Source organism: Canis lupus, chromosome 27, assembly GCF_003254725.2.
Source record: "Canis lupus dingo isolate Sandy chromosome 27, ASM325472v2, whole genome shotgun sequence".
Lineage (NCBI taxonomy): Eukaryota > Metazoa > Chordata > Mammalia > Carnivora > Canidae > Canis > Canis lupus.
Window position 1 is genome coordinate 1,949,482 of NC_064269.1, and position 6,097 is coordinate 1,955,578.

Here is a 6,097-nt window from a genome sequence, read left to right on the forward strand (position 1 = left end):
TGCGACGCCGGCGTGCCGCGCGGCGCGATGGGAGTTGTAGTTTACCCGCTGCGCTGCGCCGGCACGTGACGCCGGCCGCGGGGCCGTGCTGCTGTGGGCGTTAAGGCCTCTTGGGGGCGCGGGTTTCCCCACTTTTTCGGGCCGAGGCCGCGGGTCTTCACCTGCAGGTCGCTTAGTGGCTATCGGGAGCGCCAGCTCTCTGCTCCTTCTCTTTATCTTCAGAGCTCAGAAAGAGTTTAAATTTCAAGAGAGAGAAATAGGCTAGACAACAAAAAGAACTTACTTGGAAATTCATGCGGTTTGGGTTACTGGGAAAATAGGGCGTAGCCCTTCCTGGAATTCTGTAGAATCTTCTGAGGGCACTGACAGGAGTTCCAGGGCTCCAACAAGCACCTGAGAACATGCTCCCCATCACCGGCCATCAGGGAAATACAAATCCAAACCCCCATGAGATCCCACCTCGCCCCAGTGAGAATGGGGAAAATTAACAAGATGGGAAACCACACATGCTGGGGAGGATGTGGAGAAAGGGGAAGGCTCTTGCACTGTTGGTGGGAATGTGACCTGGTGCAGCCACTCTGGAAAACTGGAGGTTCCTCAAAGAGTTAAGAATAGACCTGCCCTATGACCCAGCAATTGCACTGCTGGGGATTTACCCCAAAGATCCAGATGCAGTGAAACGCTGGGACACCTGCACCCCGATGTTTCTAGCAGCAATGTCCACAACAGCCAAACTGTGGAAGGAGCCTCGGTGTCCATCCAAAGATGGATAAAGAAGATGCGGCCTATGTGTACAATGGAATATTCCTCAGCCATTAGAAACGACAGATACCCACCGTTTGCTTCAACATGGATGGAACTGGAGGGGATTATGCTGAGTGAAATAAGTCAATCGGAGAAGGACAAACATTATATGGTCTCATTCATTTGGGGAATATAAAAATTAGTGAAAGGGAATAAAGGGAAAGGAGAGAAAATGAGTGAAAATATCAGGTGAGGGAGACAGCACATGAGAGCCACCTAACTCTGGGAAATGAACAAGGGGTGGTGGAAAGGGAGGAGGGCGGGGGGTGGGGGTGACGGGCACTGAGGGGGGCACTTGGTGGGATGAGCACTGGGTGTTATGCTATATGCTGGCAAATTGAACTCCAATTAAAAAGAAAAAAAGAAAAAAGGAGTTCCAGGGCTGCTTCCAGCTCTCTGCCTTCCGGCCTTGCTCTTTTACATCAATTCCAGCAGATGGATTGTGTGAGGATCCAGCGCTCCTTGGTGGGGGAGGGAGAGGGGAGGGTTAAGGGAAAACGTATTCACTGGAGTATTTCACCGTCTTTAATAGCTCACGTTTGTTAAGTACTACTTCTCCGCCAAAGAACTCATTTCTAAACTCTGGTCTTCCAATTCACTTTTTCCTGATGGCCTCTACTGAATAACTCGTCCTTATCTATCATCATCAGGCTTGCTTGCTTGCTTGAAAGTTTTATTTAAGTGATCTCTACACCCAAGGTGAGGCTTGAACCCAGGACCCCGAGATCAAGATTGGCATGCTCTTCTCACTGAGCCAGCCGTGCCCCCCAATCATCGTCTTGATTCATCATCATCTTCGTCATAATCAACCTCTTTTAGGAGCTCGGAATCTAGCAGAGAAGACTATTCTAAAAAGCAAAGACAAGGACATCACCAAAGAATCTCAGTGTTGACTAATAATACTAATGTTGGTGCAAAATTACATTATAGGCATTACATACCTATCTCCACAGGGTGAGGGACCCAATAGAGGTCTTGTCTTCCTAAATGACCAGTGAATACATCAATTCTCACACTACTCATTTCTTCTTAGCAATCAGTGCCTATTTACATGTGTGTAGGGAGTGTTCTAGGCCTTTCTTCCTATGTATTTATTACATCTACTTGATTCTACACTCCTTGAGGGAGGGCAGAGAATTTATCCTTTTTTATTCCTCTTCTTCTTAAAGACGTAGGAAGTTCCTTAAGTATTAAGATATTGATACTTATATTTTTTAAAGATTTTATTTATTTATTCATGATAGACTCACACACACAGAGGCAGAGACACAGGCAGAGGGAGAAGCAGGCTTCATGCAGGGAGCCCGACGTGGGACTCAATCCCAGGACCCCAGGATCACGCCCCAAGCCAAAGGCAGATGGTCAACTGCTGAGCCACCCAGGTGTCCCTGATAAATATCTTAGATAAATATCTCAAGATATTGATAAATATCTGTGATAAATACTGACCAGTATAAACATGAGTCACAAAATTCAATCCCTCACCTGAAGCCCTAGCCTCTAGAGACAGCACAGGATGATGGAAAGAAGTTAGAATTTGAGTCTGGAGAGCGGAGGGGGATTCTAGTCCCAGTTCCATTTTATGTGTCTGGGAAATGGGGATAGTAACATTACTACTTCCCAGGGCTTCTGCCGGCCTCCAATAGAATAGCCTGGAAATGCTTTCCACAGGCTGTAACAATGTTTTGCAGCCACTAAAGAAGTATGTCTTGCATGTACTGACAAAAGATGTCAGGTGCATGAATGACTCTGTTGTCTTCCCGAGGATTTTAATTGTTTTAACAGAAAAACGAGATACATTGTTATGTAAAAAAGTTGCAGATGAGCATGATTCAACACTTTGATCAATTTTTTTTAAAGACTTTATTTATTCATTCATAGAGACACAGATTGAGAGAGAGAGAGGCAGAGGGAGAAGCAGGCTCCACACAGGGACCCCAACGTGGGACTCGATCCGGGGTCTCCAGGATCACACCCCAGGCTGCAGGCGGCGCCAAACCGCTGCGCCACGGGGGCTGCCCCCTTGATTCAATTTTTAAAAAAGATTTATTTTAGAGAGAGAGAAAGAGCACGCGCGGGAGCACATGAGCACATGAGAGCACAAGGGGAGCACACGGGAGCACGTGGCAGAGAGGGGCAGAAGGAGAGGGTCTTAAGCAGAGTCTGCGCTAAGCGTGGAGGCCAATATGGGGCTTGATCTCAGAACCCTGAGATCACAACCTGAGCTGAAACCAAGAGTCAGACACTTAACTGATTGTGCCACCCAGGTGCCCCTGATTCAATTTTTATTAAAAACAGAAACAGGGACGCCTGGGGGGCTCAGTGGTTGAGCGTCTGCCTTCAGTTCAGGGCATGACCCTGGAGGCCCGGGATCGAGTCCCGCATCGGGCTCCCTGCATGGGGCCTGCTTCTCCCTCTGCCTGTGTCTCTCATGAATAAATAATAAAATAAAATCTTAAAAAACAAACCAACTGGCACACCTGGCTGGTTCAATCAGTAGAGCATGGGACTCTTGATCTTGGGGTCATGAGTTTGAGCCCTATGTTGGGTATAGAGTTTACTAAAAAAAAACAAAAAAACAAAAACTAATATTAAATCTGTGAATTAGACTCCAAACATTTATTTTTTTAAAGATTTATTTTTATTTATTTATGATAGACATAGAGAGAGAGAGGCAGAGACACAGGCAGAGGGAGAAGCAGGCTCCATGCAGGGAGCCCGACGTGGGACTCAATCCCGGGACTCCAGGATAACGCCCTGGGCCAAAGGCAGATGCAAAACTATGGAGCCACCCAGGGATCCCTGACTCCAAACATTTAATAGTGGTATGTAGAGTGAGATTAAGGGAGCCTGTTGTTTTTTTACATTTTTTATATAAATCGTATAATTTTTTTTAAGATTTTATTTATTTATCCATGAGAGACACGGAGAGAGAGGCAAATACACAGGAAGAGGGAGAAGCAGGCTCCACGCAGGGAGCCCAATGTGGGACTTGATCCCGGGACTCTAGGATCATGCCCTGGGCCGAAGGCAGGCACTAAACCGCTGAGCCACACAGGGATCCCTATTCTTTAAACATATATTTCTGTATTTCATTTGATCATTTTACAATGAGTTCATATAACTTTATTGTAAAAAAAAAACTGTAAAGCAAATGTGAAGTATTTTTATGGCATTAGATCTAATCCCAAGCATGACAAATTTTTGTTTTATAATTCTATTCTGTGCTTCTGTGAGGAACCGGTGGCAAAAAATAATAATAAAAGGAACAGAGAACCACAGGGTTGGGGTGGGAGGAACAGTGATGGGGAGTAGAACCTCGACCTAGCCAAAGGGCTATGGCCATTAGTGGGGCAAAGCCCCTCCTCTTCCTGAGCAGGGACTAAATTTCCAGGAAGAGATAGTCCTCCAGGTCTCAGAACCCAGCACCATCCTCATGACCCAACCCTCCTTCCTTCTTGTCCGCTGGCTCCTGGTTCCTTGGGATGTTTCTGCTCTCCTCAGGATCTCTTAAAAGTTCCAAATCAAATAATCATGCATCCAGCTGGATGGGAAGTCAGAGAATCAGGAGCCTCTTAGTGAAAGATGGTGGTGTGTATCAAGTCTGACACCACGCTGACCTTCCCACTTGAGGAAGAGGAAATGAGTTCAAGTGGAACATACTGACACCCTACTCAGCTGCTCACATACCCTGGAGTCGAAGGCCTCAAATAGCTTGAGACTTCTATCTGGGCCAGGACCAAGGATAAACACTTCTGGGAATCACCCCACCACCAGGATGTGTTGGAAAGTTCTATACCCCATGACAGCCTCATCCATTCACTCTCGTATTCTGATCTAGTTAGGCTCAGCTGGACTGAAAAAGTTTTATTTATTTTTTTTGAAAAAGTTTTAAAATAAAATATAAAAGCAAACACTCATGTGGTGCTTACACTGTGGGCCAAGTGGTGTTCTGAGCACTTAAATACAATAATGCTTTTAGTCCTCAACAGAGCCCTATGAGGTAGAGACTATATTATCATCCTTACTTCACAGATGAGGAAACTAAGGCACAAATTTGAACCCAGGTAGTCAGGCTCTGGTTCCCTGCTCTTAACCGGTTGCCGATACTGCCTCTTGGCAGAGCATCATAAGCGGTGTTTTGCAGGCAGTGTGCTCCCGGTGAATCAATCTCACCTTTGACCCATATGGGCAGATACGAAAATGTGGACCAGATGGCTGAGGCCAAACACTCCTGGTCTCTTGCCCTTGTGCCAGGACAGGGCTTGGGATGAGGGAGCAAGGCTAGAGGGGAAAAGGCAGGTCAGCAAAGACCCAGGGGACACAGGCAGTACATGTCATAGAAGGAGCACTAGGTAGGCAGCAAGGAGCCCAGTTTAGCTTTGGCTTTGCCATTCACTTGCTTCATGCTCTTTATTAAAAAAAAAACAAACATATATATATATATATATATATATATATATATATATATATATATATCAGCACCTACTAGTACACTGCATGGCAAACAGTAAGTGCTTAATAAAAATATATTTAAGACTGAATGGACAATGCGCAAGATGCCTTGGAGCTCCTAACACCCTGTGCATCTGACAGGAGAGAGCCTTCCCCACTCTTTATCTGCCACCAGCCCCTTTGGGGAAAGGTCAGCGGGGACAAAACTAAAGGAACGCCATTGGTCTGTCTCTTCTTCCTATTTCATTATCACTTAGAAATGTGGGGCCCCCTCACGCTTCCATCAGTAAGTAATCACTGTCATCCCAAAAAACAAATCACTAACTAGGCTCTGGACTCTAGTCAAAAGACTCCCCAGATAGGCAGCTCTTGAAAAGCCAGGTGTGAGCTCACCCCTCTCCTTCCAGGTATTTACTGAGCACAGCCACGGGCAAAGCACCCACTACGGGTATATATCGGGGACACAGAGGCAGGAAGACAGCACTGGCTCCTGCCCTCAGACCACACTATAGAGAGAGATGGAAAGTCTACAAATAACTCTAAAATATGACTCGACCAAAAAAAAAAAAAAAAAAAAATATGACTCGGTCCAGCTCAATGGGGCAGAAAAAGGAAGTGGAGTTTTGAAAGAGCCTCTCAGTCTCAAGATGGGGGGGGAAGGAAAAGGTATCTGTTTTTCTGTACTTAACCTCAACTTCTATTCCCTTCAGTCTGGGTGGGGGAACTTTTTTTTTTTTCCTTTCTTCACTGAATAGGGACTTGAGCCCCCCGCCCATTCCTCCTCCTCCTCTGCCTCCCTGTCAGAACCGCATCCACGCTGCATTCCTGCAGCACCAGC